General features: G+C 38.2%; 1 protein-coding gene and 1 pseudogene across 2 annotated transcripts in view; one reads left to right on the top strand and one right to left on the bottom strand.

Moving 5' to 3' along the window:
* The window catches only part of FANCC (Fanconi anemia complementation group C), a 325,125-nt gene that overhangs the window by 245,982 nt on the left and 59,764 nt on the right, over positions 1–19,379 (bottom strand). The gene's annotated exons all lie outside the window — the stretch shown is intronic.
* On the top strand, positions 5,189–5,697 carry LOC106502422 (annotated as a pseudogene).

Here is a 19,379-nt window from a genome sequence, read left to right on the forward strand (position 1 = left end):
AAAATTTCAAAGCAATAAATATGTCTTTATTCTATTTCAATTGCTTTGTAGAATAAAAGAGGATACTGTAGAAAACTTCCAACCACAGTTCTCTAGTGTTCACACATGGCTATGCTAAGTGCAGTCTGTACTACATGGTGTGCTTGTTAAAGCCCCGTAGCAACGGGAAACCAGAGCAGTGTCATAGGAAAGGTAAATCCAGCTGAATGTGAAAACCTCAGCAGAGAGACTTGCTGGAAAAGAATGAAGTTATACAAGAAAGAGGCAAATTCTAAGATAAAAAGCAACCAACTAGTTGACAGAAATAAAGCAGGAAAAAAAAAAAACCAACATGTGAGTCACAGGCCCATAGAATTGAGGGGGGGACATAATATTGGGTTTTATTTGTCCAATATAAAATAGATATAATTTAAAAATAATGTTAGGCAACAGGTGGGCTTCTCAGGTGTCTCAGTGGTAAAGAATCCACCTTCCAATGCTGGAGATGCAGGTTCAATTCCTGGGTTGGGAAGATTCCCTGGAGAAGGGAATGGGAACCCACTCCAATATTCTTGCCTGGAAAATCCCATGGACAGAGGAGGCTGGTGGGCTATATTCCACAGGGTTGCAAAAAGTCAGACACAACAAAGAGTTGGACAACAATATACCAACAGGGGCCTAGAAAAAATTTAGTAGGTCTGCTAGATTTGACCCAGTTTGGGCCCTCATTAGAATTCCGGATGTAGTGAACATCTGCAGTCACCTCTCCAACACTTATTTTCTACATCCTTCTTCCTAACAGGAACCTAAAATTTCTTAGCCAGCAGATTTTGGTGAGACAAGAATGAGCTCTGACTGGGTTAAGCAGTGGTTCTCGGTCAGGGACAGCCTTGACCCACAGGGGACCTTTGACGATGTTTGATGGCATTTTTAGTTGTCACAACTAGAAGAGTGTGCTGCTGACATCCAGTGGATAGAGGCCACGGATGCTGCTACACTTCCTATAATACAAAGGACAGTCCCCCAAGACCAGCAATTGTCTGGTCCAAAATGTCACTCCCTCACCCATGCTAGAACACTCAATCACTCACCCAGGAGTTCCTGAGAACAGACTCTCTCCTTGTCAGATGTGAAGAAGGAAATAAGAGTTCCAGCTCCTGCTCGGAGCTATCTCACCACGATATAGAAGCCAGCCTTAGGATTAAGTGTTGTAGGCAAACATGGGTTTCAGGTGATGGCTCCTTGCCATGAGGGCTCTTTAAAAGATAGACCACTTTTTGGAAAATAACTCCGTTTTTTCTCCTCATTACATGATCTTTTCACTTCATAGCATATTACATAAATCACCAAAGGCAACATATCGACATTATAATTTCAGATAAAGAATACTCATTAATTCACTCAACACAGCAGTTTCTTGTCAAGAATATGACAGAATGAAAAGATTTTTAGAATTATTCGAACATGCCATTGCATACATAGTAGGCTAAATGATGGCCCCCTCAAATGTATGGTCTCCCTGGGACCTGCAATTATTACTTTGAAGGAGTGAATTCATATTCACTTCGTATGGCAAATACAGAGGAAGTACTTATAATGGAAGGATTACCAAGGTGTGCCATAAAAGAAATCAGATGTATCCTTGTGAGAACGGCGGAGCATGAGGCAGACACACAGAGGAGGAGGCAGGCGGGCAGAGATCAGAGCAATGTAGCCACAAGCTCAGAAGTGCTTTCGCTGGCAGTCACCAGAAACCAGGACCAGATTCTCCTCTAGTGTTCCCAGAGGGAAAGCAGTCCTGCCAGATTTCAGACTTCTGGCTTCCAGAACCATAAAATAATACCTTTCTTCTGCTTTCAGTCTCTAAATTGGTAATTGTTTGTTACAGCAGCCTCAGGCAATTAATGCAGCATCTTTCAAGGAGGTATATGATCCTTCAGTCAAAGGATTCACCACCATCTAATTAACTCAGAACCTCAGGGTCCATATTCTCAGGAAGAAAAGTTACTTGGCTCAATTCATTCAACAACGTCTCTAAATTGTTTTCTACTGGGTCACCTGCTCATCCCACAAAGACTAGTGTTTGACAGGTACTAAAGTCTGTGCAGATGGTGATTGCAGCCATGAAATTAAAAGACACTTACTCCTTGGAAGGAAAGTTATGACCAACCTAGATAGCATATTCAAAAGCAGAGACATTACTTTGCCAACAAAGGTCCATCTAGTCAAGGCTATGGTTTTTCCAGTGGTCATATATGGATGTGAAAGTTGGACTATGAAGAAAGCTGAGCACTGAAGAATTGATGCTTTTGAACTGTGGTATTGGAGAAGACTCTTGAGAGTCCATTGGAGTGCAAGGAGATCCAACCAGTCCATCCTAAAGGAGATCAGTCCTGGGTGTTCATTGGAAGGACTGATGCTGAAGCTGAAATTCCAATACTTTGGGCACCTCAAGCAAAGAGTTGACTCATTGGAAAAGACTCTGATGCTTGGAGGGATTGGGGGCAGGAGGAAAAGGGGACGACAGAGAATGAGATGGCTGGATGGCATCACTGACTCGATGGACATGAGTTTGGGTGAACTCTGGGAGTTGGTGATGGACAGGGAGGCCTGGCGTGCTGCAGTTCATGGAGTGGCAAAGAGTCGGACACAATTGAGCAACTGAACTGAACTGAAAGTCTGTGCAGATTCTTCAAAGGCAGGTAGAGCAAAGAGGAAATATCAGCATGTGCATTATGGTAATCAAGAGTTACATAGCTCTTTTAGTTAAGGACACTCAGGAGAATTGCATCATTTCTGTATTTGAGATCTGTGGAAGAGATGACCACAATCTGTAAACAGAGAGTAGGAGCCTAAAATTTCCTTCTAGCTCTATGACTCTACAGCAAAACCTTACTACTTAGGGCTGTATTATCAGGTTTTATCATTTAATATCCAGAAGGATCTTCAATTAGAAGACTATCAGGGAAATCTTAGGAAACGAAAAACCATCTCTGTTATACAATCTGGTCAATGACTTGCCATTACTTCGAGGAAAGGAATAAAAAGAAGATATCAGCAGTACTTATAGAAGAAAAAAATCCTCTGAACTAACTGTGATCAAAGTACAGTGCAACAGTTGTACAGAGCAATGGAATTATAACAGAACTGGCTGTTCTGTTATTAAAAAAAAAAAAGGCTGACAAGGGTTGAGAAGAGGGGAGGATGAATAGGCAGGATACAGAGAATTTTTAGGACAGTGAAACCACTCTGCATGATACTCTAACGGTGGATATATGTCACTATACATTTTTCTAACCCCAAAGAAAGTAAATGATGGACTTTGGATGATTATGATATGTCAATGAAGGTTCATTAACTGTAACAAATGTACAGTTAATGTGGCAAGGATGTTGATAATAGAGGAGGTGGTACATATGTAGGGGAACAAAATATATGGTAAGTCTGTACTTTCCACTCAAGTTTTCTAAGAACCTAAAACTCCTCTATAATAAAATAAAATAAAATAATCTTTTTTAAAGGCCATGGTGACAGGAGCAATTTTGGCTCAACAAAACTCAAATCTGCTCTAGATGCTCAAAGAATAAGGTTCAGAAATAGCAGGAGCAGAGTGAAAAAGGCAAAAAATGGGTCTCAACTATTATCTGGCAGCAGCTGCAGCCCTCACACCCTGTATAGTAAAATTAATCAGTTCCCTGAATTACAATTTCATAAATTCAGACAGCCAGATGCTTGCTTCCTCCAGACACAGAGGGTAATTTGTGTTGGTTATACTATGAGGTATTATCTGCCTCAAAGTCTACTATGGGACTCCTCAACCACCAGGAAATTAAAATACAAAAGCTTTTTATTGTGTCTCCCCCTAACTCTACCCTCAAGATACTATGTATTTCCAATGTCAACTAAGAATTTCATAAGGGAGAGCTCCTCTCACATGTCAAATATGAAGGCTTTTTTGTTGCTTGGTTTGTTTATTCATCCAACTTAGACTACAGGATATTCTACAGCAGCACATACCCTCTGGCATTAATTCCATGAGCCAGATTTTCTTTAAACCCTTCCTCTAACAGATATTCCTCTCCCTGTCACAAGCAGTCTGATTTTTTTACCTTTCTCTACCTCATTTTCAAGACCACTTGTTTAGAGACAAAGCGATCTCAAGTAATAGGTTAATTATGTAGGTGTGTATGTGCCCAGTGTAAGGGCTAATAATGTGCTACTGATCTACTGATCTTTCCCTGTCACACCACAAGAATTGTATTTGGTCTGGCAAAGCTCAAAAAGTTGAACCATATCTATCTGGTTAAGATTTAAAAAAAAAAAATCAAAGAAAGAGTATGAGTCTATTTGCTTAATAACTATGGGTAAAAATCTTGAAATTTTTCACTAGCTTAAGCATGATTGTAACCTTTGGCCTTTGGAAGCATTACCATGAACAAAGCTAGTGGAGGTGATGGAGTCCCAGCTAAGCTATTTCAAACCCTAAAAGATGCTGCTGCTAAGTGCTGCACTCAATGTGCCAGCAAATTTGGAAAACTCAACAGTGGCCACAGGACTCAAAAAGGTCAATTTTCATTCCAATCCCAAAGAAAGGCAACGCCAAAGAATGTTCCAAATACCACACAATTGCACTCATTTCGCATACTAGCAAGGTAATGGTCAAAATCCTTCAAGCTAGGCTTCAACAGTACACGAACCAAGAGCTTCCAGATGTACAAGCTGGATTTAGAAAAGGCAGAGGAATCAGATATCAAATTGCCAACATCCATTGGATCATTAAAAATAGCAAAGGAATTCCAAAGAAACATCTACTTCTGTTCCATTGACTACGCTAAAGCTTTTGACTGTGTAGACCACAAAAAACTGTGGAAAATTCTTAAAAAGATGGGAATGAATATCAGACCACCTTACCTGCCTCCTAAGAAACCTTTATGCAGGGAAAGAAGCAACAGTTAGAACCAGGCATAGAACAATGGGCTGGTTCAAAACTGGGAACGGAGTACGTGAAGGCTGTGTATTGCCACCCGGCTTATTTAACTTCTATGCAGAGTACGTTAAGCTAAAAGCCAGGCTGGATGACTCACAAACTTGAATCAACATCGCTGGGAGAAATATCAACAACCTCAGAAATGCAAATGATCCCATGCTAATGGCAGAAAGCAAAGAGGAAACTAAAAAGACTCTTGATGAGGGTGAAAGAGGAGAGTGAAAAACCGTGAATGTCCTGGCTGATGCTCTCAAGAGTATCAACAACGCTGAAAAGAGGCAAATGCCAGGTGCTTATTAGGCTGTGCTCCAAAGTCATCATCAGGTTTCTAACTGTGATGGTGAAGCATGGTTACATTGGTGAATTTGAAATCACAGATCATCACAGAGCTGGGAAAACTGTTGTGAACCTCACAGGCAGGCTAAATAAGTGTGGAGTGATCAGCCCCAAATTAACATCTAGAAAAATGGCAGAATAACCTGCTCCCATCCCATCAATTTGGTTTCATTGTACTGACAACTTCAGCTGGCATCATGAACCATGAAAAAGCAAGATGAAAACACACAGGAAGGAAAATCCTTGGATTTTTTTTCTCGAGGGATGTAATACCTACAAATAAAATGCCTGGCAGTGGTGGGGGCAGTGGGGAGGGGAAGAAGAGGGAACAATCCCACTTAATAACAATTGCATCAAAAAGAATAAAATATCTAGGACTAAATCTAACCAAGTAAAGGACCTATGTGAAAAATTATAAGACACTGTTGAAAGAAGTTGAAGATGGTACAAAGAACTGGAAAGATATACCATGTTCATGGATTAAAGAATTAATATTATTAAAATGACCATACTACAAAAGGAATACAGATTCAATGCAATTGCTTTCAAAACACCAATGGCATCTTAGCACTGAAACAAATAATTCCAAAATTTGGGTAGAAACAAAAAGACTTTAAATAGCACAAAACAAATTTGAGAAAGAACAAAAAAGCTGGAGGAATCATATACCCTGACTTCAAACTATACTACGAATCTACAATAATCAAAGGAGTATGGTATTGGCACAAAAACAGACATACAGATCAATGGAACAAAAAACAGAGCCCAGAAGTGAACCCGTATTTAAATGGTCAATTAATCTACAACAAAAGAAGTAAAACAATACAATGAGGAAAAAACACCCTCATTAATAGTGTTGGGAAAACTGGACAACTACATGCAAAAGAATCAAATTGGATTACTCTCACACTATATACAAAAATCAACTCAAAATGGATTAAAGCCTTAAATGTAAGATCTGAAATCATAAAACTCCTAGAAGAAAACAGACAGTGGTTTTCAGGAATATATATATTTTAATATATCTCCTCAGGCAAAGGAAACCAAAGCAAAAATAACTGGGACTGCATCAAATGAAAAACCTTTTACAAAGCAAAACAAAGATATCATTCAAAAGATGAGCACTGATAACATTTCTGAAGGCACTCACCAAAAATATCATTACCACCTCTTACTCTCAACAGTGGCAATTCACATAAAATTTTACTTTTATATTTAATAATTTCAAAATTTATAAAATGTTTACATTGTTTTAATCAATTGTGAACCAGGAATAATTCAAAAGATAATTCATAAAAAATTACATGCATAATCTTATATTATATGCATTTTTATTGCAGAATCTTCACTCTATCACATATCTATATTCTTGTTTCACTGTATTACACTCAGTCAGGAGAAGTTTCTTCATTTTTGAACTATCTGTTCTGAATATCTTCAATTTACCTTACTTGCCTCATTTCCAAATGGAGCACTGTTCTTTCCTGCTTCCATGAGTTCTCTGGGATCCCTTGCTTTTCCCACCCATGATCTACACACATGCCTTCCCATCTCATTTAGACTTTTCTCCATCTACTCTTCTCCCTGTTCATTGCCTCCTTATTGAGGTCTAGACTTGACAGCAAAATAGACTTCTGGAAGAGAGATGATGATATGAAGAAGAAATTTCCTGAGCCTCATCAAGGAATGAGGCAAATAGTGGAAGTAATTCTGCAGCATGGCCTTTGCGTTTTTATTAAACGCAAATACCCTGAGAAGATGAAACATACTGTTAAACATTAATACCAATGTCTCAGGAGGAGCGTGCTGAAACAGGGAAAGGAAGAACAGACGAAGATCCCAATCAATGATAGGTGAAATGGGAAGAGGTCAAATACAAATTCTACCTACAGCCAGCCTGGGCAATTCCACATTACTTAGCCTGCCATTCCTGGAAGACACAGTTATAAAGCACAGAGTACACAATCTATAAGGCATGGTCTGCAATATTTGTTATGGAGCATTAACAAGATCACTCAGTCATTCTGTAACTGTCACATTGATTCTGAACCCACTCTACATTTTGTTTTAAACACTATCTTTCTAGAGAACTATTTACTGGAAGCGCAAGTTTATCTAACTATTCACTGGGTTCCACAGTAATATTAGGCATGAAACAATTCATTTTTATGAGTTAAGAATTTAATGAGTGGCAATAGCTACTCTACCATCTTGTCTTAAATCACGGCAGATGGTGATTACAGCCATGAAATTAAAAGACACTTGTTCCTTGGAAGAAAAGCTATGACAAACCTAGAGCGCATATTAAAAAGCAGAGACCATCCTTTGCCAAGAAAGGTCCATCTAGTCAAAACTATCTTTTTTTCCAGTACTCATGTATGGATGTGAGAGTTGGACCATAAAGAAAGCTGAGCGCTGAAGAATTGATGCTTTTAAACTATGGTGTTGGAGAAAACTCTTGAGAGTCCCTGGGACTGCAAGGAGATCCAACCAGTCCATCCTAAAGGAAATCAGGCCTGAATATTCATTGGAAGAACTGATGCTGAAGCTCCAATACTTTGGCAACCTAATGTGAAGAACAGACTCGTTAGAAAAGACCCTGATGCTAGGAAAGATTGAAGGCAGGAGAAGGGGGTGACAGAGGATGAGATGGTTGGATGGCATCACCAACTCAATGGACATGAGTTTGAGCAAGCTCTGGGAGTTGTTGATGAACAGGGAAGCCTGGCATGCTACAGTCCATGGAGTCACAAAGAGTCAGACACAACTGAGTGACTCAACTGAACTGAATAGCTTAATTATTGTGACTCCCACTAGAAATAAGGTTCAGTCAGTCAGTCGCTCAGTAATGTCTGACTCTTTGCAACCCCATGAATCGCAGCATGCCAGGCCTCCCTGTCCATCACCAACTCCAGGAGTCTACCCAAATCCATGTCTATTGAGTTGGTTATGCCATCCAGCCATCTCATCCTCTGTCATCCCCTTTTCCTCCTGCCCCCAATCCCTCCCAGCATCAGAGTCTTTTCCAATGAGTCAACTCTTCGCATGAGGTGCCCAAAGTACTGGAGTTTCAGCTTCAGCATCATTCCTTCCAAAAAGCACACAGGACTGATCTCCTTTAGAATGGACTGGTTGGATCTCCTTACAGTCCAAGGGACTCTCAAGAGTCTTCTCCAACACCACAGTTCAAAAGCATCAATTCTTCAGCATTCAGCTTTCTTCACAGTTCAACTCGATGGGAATACCAGACCACCTGACCTGCCCCTTGAGAAACTTGTATGCAGGTCAGGAAACAACAGTTAGAACTGGACATGGAACAACAGACTGGTTCCAAATTGGTAAAGGAGTATGTCAAGGCTATATATTGTCACCCTGCTTATTTAACTTCTATGCAGAATACATCATGAGAAACACTGGACTGGAAGAAGCACAAGCTGGAATCAAGATTGACGGAAAAAATATCAATAACCTCAGATATGCAGATGACACCACCCTTATGGCAGGAAGTGAAGAGGAACTAAAAGGCCTCCTGATGAAAGTGAAAGAGGAGAGTGAAAAGGTTGGCTTAAAGCTCAACATTCAGAAAATGAAGATCATGGCATCTGGTCCCATCAGTTCATGGCAAATAGATGGGGAAACAGTGGAAACAGTGTCAGACTTTATTTTTCTGGGCTCCAACATCACTGCAGATGGTGATTCCAGCCATGAAATTAAAAGACACTTACTCCTTGTAAGGAAAGTTATGACCAACCCAGACAGCATATTCAAAAGCAGAGACATTACTTTGCCAACAAAGGTCCGTCTAGTCAAGGCTATGGTTTTTCCAGTAGTCATGTATGGATGTGAGAAATAAGGTTAACCTTTTCCAAAAACATGAACAGCTAATTATGAGTCTACCCTCTCTCTCTTCATCTATTAAGTGTCAGTATAATAGAGTAACTAAGGAGGCTGCCTCTGGAGGTAGACTGCCAAGGTTTGAATTCTCACTTTGCCCTGTGACCTTGGGAAATTATTTAACCTCTTCATGCCTCAGTTTCTGCATCTTTAAATGGGGAAAACCTACAAATTACTGTGAATAATAAAATGTATTACTATCTAGAAACCACTTAGACTTGTGCCTGGCACATTGTAAGCACTCAAAATATGTTAGCTACTATCATTAGTTATGGCATTTCTAACAAAACAATGATAATATCTTTCTCCAAGATTTCTCCAATAGGTAGAAATAATCTCTCCTGGTGAATTTAAATGCCTGTCAGCAAAAGCACTCCTGAAACCCTAGGGAGTCAACAATGAGAATAAGCATCAGTGCCTTGGACAGGCTGCACCACAAAAACCTGAAAGCCACAGAGCTGTTTGTTTTACTACACCACAAATATTAGAGTCACAGATTTCAAAATTTTGCTAAGCCAGTTTCTGCTACATTCAAAATATGGTAATATAAGATGGTTTGGTCTGCTATCAAGTCATGGGTTGTATAAACACAAGTTTACAACAAAAATGACTGTAAAAGTTCTATGGTTCTTAATGGTTATATTAAATTATATTTGAGGCCTTTTATTTTTCTAGCTGCAAATAATAGGGAAAAGAGTCTACTTGAGAGTGAGAACCAAATTTAACTAAACTGTAAATTTCTCAAGATAACTTGACGATTTCAATTCAGTCTCTTTTAATGTGTAAGACCAAACACAGTACAGTTTATAACGTGAAACCCAAACACATCACTAGGAAACTAGGTTCCAAACTAGCTCTACCATTATTAGCTGTGTGGCTCAAAATATTTCATCTCTCTTTAAAAGAAAAGGGTAATGATACCAATTGCCTAGAACCAAAAAGTAGATTAAATGAGACAAATGTTGACAATACATAGTAGCTGTAACTGTCAATAAATAACATAGGAAAATATCATTTACTTGAGCTCTGAGATTATTCCTACACACACACACACACACACACACACACACACACATACAATAAAAAGAAGAAAAAGAAAAAAGAATCTAATCTAAGATGTAAGAAGGAAAGCTTAAAAAGACATTTAAAAATTCCTCCTATATAACAAAGGTTTTTTTATACCTGAGAGAAAGTGAAGATAAAGAAAATGCTATGTTGCCAAAGCAAAGAACTGTGAGTAAAAGTCACAGACATTTACTAAATAACATGAAAGAATTTGAAAAGAAACTATTTTTTAGTCAGTATCAAAGATGAAATTTACATGTAATTAGGAACTTCAGGCAGGTTACAACTACGATGGAATAATTCACCCAGAGTTGGCTCAGAGAAACTATAATTTAAAATTAGTATAAAATTATAAATTAAATAAATATTTTAAGTGAACATAAAGTAGAATGTTACAAATTCTATGAAGTTTTACACTTAACATTAACATTATATTCTTTTATGTATGTCATAATTAAAAAGTAAAAATGATGCCATGTTAAGAAGATCACATCAAGAAACACATCTTTATTCTTTCATCAACTGATATCTGGACTGCTGATTAAATGAAAAAGTAGTCAATAACAGCAGTAATACAAAAAACAAGAAAAAACAAAACCAGAGTAAAACAAAAGAATACCAATTCTTGCCTATAAAATTAGCAATTAAAAAGTAATTCCCAGCGCTGGCAAGAATAGTTAAATAGCCACTCATATACAAGTTTATGGGAGTGTAACTTGTATAAGTTTTTCTGGAGGATAATAGGAAAAGTATGCCAAAAGCTTTGAAAGTGTTTACGCCCTTTCACCTATAAACCCACTTCTAGGAACAGAGCCTAAGGATATAACCGAGATGTACACAATGAGTGATATATAAGAATGTTCACTGCATACAACAGCAAAAAAACTGTTATCGAAATTTCCAACAAGCAACTAACTAATTCGCAATACAGCCGGATAAAAGTACCAACAAACTCCTATCTCATTTTACAGGAACATGATTTAGTTGCATGGAAAAATGCTTGTGTTAGATGGCTAAATTTAAGACTATAAAATACTATACACAGGATGACTGCAATTTTATATACACAAATATATTCATATGCAACTGAAAAGCTAAATATTGCAATGTTAACAATAGTTATCTCTGTGTGGTGAATTTATTTGCTTAATTATACTTCTCGTTATTTTCTAAATTTCCTAAGATAAAAGGAAATGTATTATTTTTATATCCAGTACAGTCATCCTTGTGGTTTACCCAAGATACTTATTACAGCTAAGTCTATGAGGGTAATCCCATACCTCTTAACTGGAGTAAAATTATAACCATAACTATATCCTGGCCAAGGAGATACAAGGAGACATCTGGGATAGAGGCCTCCAGGAAAGGTTTTCTTGCTCCTGAGAAGGAAAGTGTGAGAGCCACTGCATTCCTCTGAAAATGGTAACATCTAGATGTGATTCATTTATTTGTCATTCAAAATTCATTTACCTGAACACCTACTGTGCAGTTCTTGGCCCATCTCTAAATAGGGAGATTGTCTGCTATTACTTCTAAGAGTTCTAAATTAGTAAACTTTAGTAGTTAAATACAAAACTCTTAATCATCATCCATCTTCCATTTTATTCTTCACAGGTTAGAGAATTTGTTGGCTCAATGGCAGTTTATTAAACAAGAAAACAAAATAAACTTACCACCACCACCACAACATAAACCTGACCAACTGCACAGCTTAAACAAAACAAAAACAAAGACAGTTCTTCAAGCCAGCACTGCCCTACTACACATTAGGTACTGACAACACCGGAAAAGAGGGGTATGAAAATCTGGAACAAAGATGAAGAGCTCTGTTTCTCTCATGCTGACTTCAAGGCCGTGAAAAAAGTACAGAAACCTTTCATTTCAATGCACGTAAGAATACACTAAACTTGACAGCTCACTGAAATCACAGAGGAATTTTAAGTGCCCAGATTTGCTGTATGTACTCATGATGGAGATTTTGTTCAGAAACAAATATACAGTTCCATGTCTTTTTGAAGGCACATCCTAAAATCTCGATGACTTGGGGGCTGCCTATCATTAAGAACTGCTGTATAGATTTGTAATATAATAATGCCCTTAGGGACCACTGGGGTGTGTACAGTTCTTTGCCCCAAAACTAAATGGTCCCATGTGGCTGTATTTTTTTTTATGTGACATTTATTGGCTCATGTTTTAATTAGGAAAAATGTTAAGAAAATAAGTATATCTTTCAAAAGTTAATTTTTAAAAGGTAACATGAACATATGACAAAATATTTTGGACACTGAACAATTCATTCTTGATTCATTTCTATAAAAATACATCAAATATGCTGAGGTTATTAGAGGAAGACATAACTTCATCCTCAACAGACTTTCTCAACCTCTTGATATGAAAATGATGATGATGATTACAGCAGCTAACACTTACACAGTGCTTATTCTACAGCAACCAACAACCATTAGCTCTTTTGATGTCTCAATATCCACAATGCTGTTTTACAGATGAGGAAACTGAGGCAAAGAGAGATTCAATTTCTTGCCCAAGTTAACATATCTTATTCACTGAGAAACAGATCAAGCACTCATCCATATCACAAATCACTGATGACATGTCCAAAAGGAAGTGAAAGCTGAATATGAAAAGTAACTTTTGTTTTTATTTGTTAACAAAAGCAAAATTTTTCAGGGACTCAACCTAAAAATTTTGGCTTATTTTCTTAGGGATAAATTATCATCTTATTCTGAGCATTTGCATTCCTCTTTTACATTCAAATTGCTTAATTCTTCTCTCAAATCTCTCTAACAACCCCATCCCATACCACATCATCAGGGTCAACAGGCTCATTCTAAAATTCTCAGTGGGTCCTTCCAACTGTCAGAGGCAATCTCTCTGTCTGCTGTTTCTATTTACACATCCCAAGTCTACCCACCCAAACTTCTGTGGGGAAACCAAAGACAATGTCTGTCTCTGCCAAAGGATAAAGGGAGAAAAATGTTTTCCACACAGTTAAAAGAATCCCTTTTGTCAAATCAATCTGATGATGCTGAATGAACTGAATACCTCCCTGCGACCACCTCACCACTGGCTATTTAATATGAAATTGCATAATTTGCAAGGTGGAAACTATTCAAATTGCCCTCAAAAAGTTAAACTAGAAAATCTGCTTTTTTATCTCTAACAAAAAGGCAGGAATGTGTAGAAAGAAGCTGTATACCTGCAGTATGCTTTTTCCTGAATAAAAATAATTTCTATTTTCTTAAGTAAAAATTCAAGACACATATCCAAGATAAGGGATTTTATCACTGCTATACAGTAAATCCATTTTTCCAGCTGATAAGATTTCCCTATCCTCCCAAACCCAAGTCACAATTTCTCTCAAGAGCTCTGAAATTTAATTTGTAAGTTGTACAAATTCACGTCCTGAGCTCCTGACAATCTATGTATTAAGAACAGCGGATCTGACATGAAAGTAAAATGTCTGACACTTAACACTAATGAATGAGATTTTTAAAATTGGTTTTTTATCTAAAAACATTCATGCTTTCTCTAAAATATAGGCTAATGTTTAAGCAAGGAAGAATAATTTTTAAAGTACAGTTTATTTATAATTTCATTGGTTTTTCCAGTGGTCATGTATGGATGTAAGAGTTGGACTATAAAGAAAGCTGAGCACTGAAGAATTGATGCTTTTGAACTGTGGTGTTGGAGAAGACTCTTGACAGTCCCTTGGACTGCAAGAAGATCCAACCAGTCCATCCTAAAAGAGATCAGTCTGGGGTGTTCACTGGAAGGACTGATGTTGAAGCTGAAACTCCAATACTTTGGCCACCTGATGAGAAGAGCTGACTCATCTGAAAAGACCCTGATGCTGGGAAAGATTGAGGGCAGGAGGAGAAGGGGACGACAGAAGATGAGATGGTTGGATGGCATCACCGACTCAATGGACATGGGTTTGGGTGGACTCTGGGAGTTGGTGATGGACAGGGAGGCCTGGTGTGCTGCGGTTCATAGGGTCACAAAGAGTCGGACACAACTGAGCAACTGAACCGAACTGAACTGTCCAAGTGATTGTGTCTTTTTTATGTATGATGATCTTTCAGTTCAGTCACTCAGTCATGTCCGACTCTTTGCCACCCCATGAATCACAGCACACCAGGCCTCCCTGTCCATCACCAACTCCCAGAATTCACTCAAACTCATGTCCTTCGAGTCAGTGATACCATCCAGCCATCTCATCCTCTGTCGTCCCCTTCTCCTCCTGCCCCCAATCCCTCCCAGCATCAGGGTCTTTTCCAATGAGTCAACTCTTCGCATGAGCTGGCCAAAGTATTGGAATTTCAGCTTCAGCATCAGTCCTTCCAATGAACACCCAGGGCTGATCTCCTTTAGGTTGGATCTCCTGGTTGGATCTCCCTGCAGTCCAAGGGACTCTCAAGAGTCTTCTCCAACACTACAGTTCAAAAGCGTCAATTCCTCGGCACTCAGCTTTCTTCACAGTCCAACTCTCACATCCATATATGACCACTGGAAAAACCATAGCCTTGACTAGATGGACCTTTTAAGAGATAATTAAACTTGCTATGGAACTATTTGCTCCAACAGATCTTAATAGTTATAAGTTAGACATTGATGTATTTTATTTATCTGCCCATGTATTATTAATACTTGAAAACCACTGGACCATTTCAAGATTATTGCTTGGTCTTAGCATGCCATGATACAAATTTTCCTGGCAAGTTGCACTCTCATACAGGTGTCTGTGCTTTTATGTTTTCTGTAAATTTCCTTATATGCATTCTCATAATAGGCAGTAGTTATAACACCTAGCATCCGGATTCAGTGTTTAATAGTGGTGTTAACATCTTGCATTATCAAGCCTGTGCCAAGACACATATTTCCTATGCTTTTCCATCTTGATTTGTTTGTTAAGTATTCACATCCAGTGCTTCTATTTGATTAGCACTATAGCACTTCATTCATTTTCTTTTTCCCAGTCACATTTCTCTTTCATTTTTCTGCTCCTCTAAGAATTTAATTCCAATCTATAGCTTCTCCATTTATATTTCACTAATGTGAAATCAGCAGGTAATGCTCAAAATCCTTCAAGCTAGGCTTCAACACTACATGAACTGAGAACTTCCAGATGTACAGCTGGATTTAGAAAGGCAGAGGAACCAGAGATCAAATTGCCAACATCCACTGGATCACAGTAAAAACAAGGGAATTCCAGAAAAACATCTACCTCTGCTTCACTGACTGTGCTAAAGCCTTTACTGTGTAGATCACAACAAACTGTGGAAAATTCTTAATGAGATGGGAATACCAGACCACCTTACCTGTCTACTGAGAAACCTACAGGCAGGTCAAGAAGTAATAGAACCAGACATGGAACAACAGACTGGTTCAAAACTGGGAAAGGAGTTCATCAAGGCTGTATGTTGTCACCCTGTTTATTTAACTATATTTAAGAGTATATACAACATGCAAAATGCTGGGCTGGATGACTCACAAGCTGGAATCAAGACTGCAAGGAGAAATATTAACAACCTCAGATATACAGATGATACCACTCTAATGGCAGAAAGTGAAAAGGCATTAAAGAGTGTCTTGATGAAGGTGAAAGAGGAAGAGTGAAAAAGCTGGTTTAAAACTCAGCATTCAAAAAACTAAGATCATGGCATCCGGTCCCATCACTTCATGGCAATAGATGGGGAAAAAGTGGAAATAGTGACAGATTTTATTTTCTTGGACTCCAAATCACTGTGGATGGTGACTGCAGCCACAAAATTAAAAGATGCTTTCTCCTTGGAAGGAAAGCTAAGACAAAGAGCTAAGACAAACCTAAACAGATTACTAAAAAGCAGAGACATCATTTTGGCGACAAAGGTTCATATAGTCAAAGCTATGATTTTTTCAGTAGTTATGTACAGTTGTGAGAGTTGGTGCAAAAGTAATTGCGGTTGCACTATTGAACTTTGGTGTTTAATACTGGAATACATTCTTAAATAAATGTGGTTATGTTATACATCATTTTAAAGCGCATTTCTCACTTTGTGTTTCATTGCTACTGACTTATTACTGATGTTTATTTTATATTTATTTTAGACTAGGGAAATGATGTTAGACAAAAAGCAAATTCGAGCAGCTTTCTTATTTGAGTTCAAAATGGGTCGTAAAGCAGCCGAGAAAACTCACAACATCAACAATGCATTTGGCCCAGGAACTGCTAACAAATGTACAGTTCAGGAAGTTTTGCAAAGGAGACGAAAGCTTTGAAGATAAAGAGCATGCAGTAGCTGGCTATCAGAAGTTGACGACACCAACTGAGAGGATCATCAAAGCAGATCCTCTTACAACCATATGAGAAGTTGCTGAAGAACTCAACATTGACCACTGCTTTGGCACTTGAAGCAAACTGGACAGGTGAAAAAGTTAGGTAAGTAGGTACCTTGTGAGCTAACCGAAAATCAAAATATGTCATTTTGAAGTGTCATCTTCCCTTATTCTAGGCAACAACGACAAACCGTTTCTCAACTGGATTGTGATGTGCAACAAAAAGTGGATTTTATACAACCAGCGATGGCCAGCTCAGTGGTTGGACTGAGAAGAAGCTCCAAAGAACTTCCCAAAGTCAAACTTGCACCAAAAAAAAGGTCATGGTCACTGTTTGGTGGTCTGCTGCCTGTCTGGTCCACTACAGCTTTCCGAATCCCAGCAAAACCATTACATCTGAGAAGTATGCTCAGCAAATCAATGAGATGCACCAAAAACTGCAATGCTTGCAGCTGGCACTGGTCAACAGAAAGGACCCTTCTTTACAGCAATGCACAATCACACGTTACACAGCAATGCTTCAAAGGTTGAACAAATTGGGCTAAGAAGTTTTGCCTCATCCTCCATTCCTGACCTCTCACCAACTGACTACCACTTCTTCAAGCATCTTGACAACTTTTTGCAGGGAAAATGCTTCTACAACCATCAGGATGCAGAAAACGCTTTCCAAGAGTTTTTCAAATCCCTAAGCACAGATTTTTATGCTACAGGAATAAACCTATTTCTCATTGGCAAAAATGTGTCAATTGTAATCATTACTACTTTGCTTAATAACGATGTGTTTGAGCCTAGTTATAACGATTTAAAATTCATGGTCTGAAACCACAGTTACATTTATACCAACAGAATAATAATTTTATGTGTTAATATCAATAGCTAAGGCTTCTGATCATGCTAAAATTCATAAATCACTCTTCTCCACAGAATTCATATAAATCCCAATATTCATAACTCTGCTATTGTTCTCAAACTTTTTTTAAAATTTAAATGTATTTATTTTAATTGGAGGCTAATTACTTGACAATATTGTATTGGTTCTGCCACACATCAACATGAATCCACCACGGGCGTACACGTGTTCCCCATCCTGAACCCCCCTCCCACCTCCCTCCTCGTACCATCCCTCCGGGTCATCCCAGTTCACCAGCCCCAAGGATCCTGTATCGAACCTGGACTGGTGATTCACTTCTTATATGATATCATACATGTTTCCATGACATTCCCCCAAATCATCCCACCCTCTCCCTCTCCCACAGAGCCCAAAAGACTGTTCTATACATCTGTGTCTCTTTTGCTATCTCGCATACAGGGTTATCATTACCATCTTTCTAAATTCCATATATATGCGTTAGTATACTGTATTGGTGTTTTTCTTTCTGGCTTACTTCACTCTGTATAATAGGCTCCAGTTTCATCCACCTCATTAGAACTGATTCAAATGTATTCTTTTTAATGGCTGAGTAATACTCCATTGTGTATATGTACCACAGCTCAAACTTTTAAAAAATTTTAATTTTAACCTTAACTGTAGCATACAAATTTCAGAACGATGCTTAGACATGCCTTAAGTTTAAGCCTGCTAAGAGAATGTTCCCAGAAAACTGGTCTTCATGTCCATCCAATCTTGCAGTAAACTTTGAAGAATGTATGAGGATTTCTGCGTATCAATTACTTCTCCCTGCTGAGTGGGTAAGAATGTCACTGGGTTCCAAACAATAACATTCAAGCATGACGAGTGGTAAATGACCAAAAATATATAAAAACCTCATGGGAACTAAGGGGACTTGATCCACAGATTTCCGTATCTACTACCATTAAGGAAACTGAACATCTTCCAATTATATCTTCCCATCATCAATATGCATGTTAATCCACAGATCTTAGAACTCTAAATCCCAAGAACAATAAATGCCTTATTTGAGATTCCCCAGAAGTAGTTTATTTGGAAAGTAAACTGTTAGGGAAGTGGAGAAAGAATATAGGGAGGAGAACTTCTAGGATAACCATTAAAAGAACAGATATAGATTAGGTAATTTAAAAAATAACATGAACAAACTATGAACTTATTTTTTTAAATTATCAATCAAAAAGAATGTAAGAAAGGAGAGAAAATGGAATGCAGAATAGTTACAGTACAAAAAAGGAAGGAAATAAAAAGCTGATTTATCACTGATCACATCAAATATAAATAGACTAAAATGATCTGGTTTAAAAAAGATGATTAAAATGAATTTTTAAAATCCAAACATATAGTCTTTATCAGGATGAGAATTAAAACTTCAAAAGAAGCTGAGTATAGATATAAACACTGACAACTCTTTTCAACAGTGTGTTGAAAAGCAGAGCCATTACTCTGTCGACAAAGGTCCATATAGTCAAGGTTAGTGGCCTTCCCAGTGGTTACATACAGTTCTGAGAGCTGTAAAGAAGGCAGAGCACCGAAGAATTAATGCCTTCAAACTGGTGCTGGAGAAGACTCCTGAGAGTCCCTTGGACAGCAAGGAGACTAAAGCAATCGATCTTAAGGGAAATCAACCGTGAACACTCATTGGAAGGACTGATGCTGAAGCTCCAATATTTTGGTCATCTGATGTGAACAGCCAACTCATTGGAAAAGTCTCTGATGCAACCACTATGGAAAAGAGCATACGACTGTTCCTTTAAAAATTAAACTGAATTACAATATGACCCAGCAATTCCAACTCTGGGTATATATCCCAAAGAACTGAAAGCAGTGAGCAGAACATGTACACCAGTGTTCACAGCAGCACTGTTCTTAACA

This window comes from Capra hircus, chromosome 8 (assembly GCF_001704415.2).
Source record: "Capra hircus breed San Clemente chromosome 8, ASM170441v1, whole genome shotgun sequence".
Taxonomy (NCBI): domain Eukaryota; kingdom Metazoa; phylum Chordata; class Mammalia; order Artiodactyla; family Bovidae; genus Capra; species Capra hircus.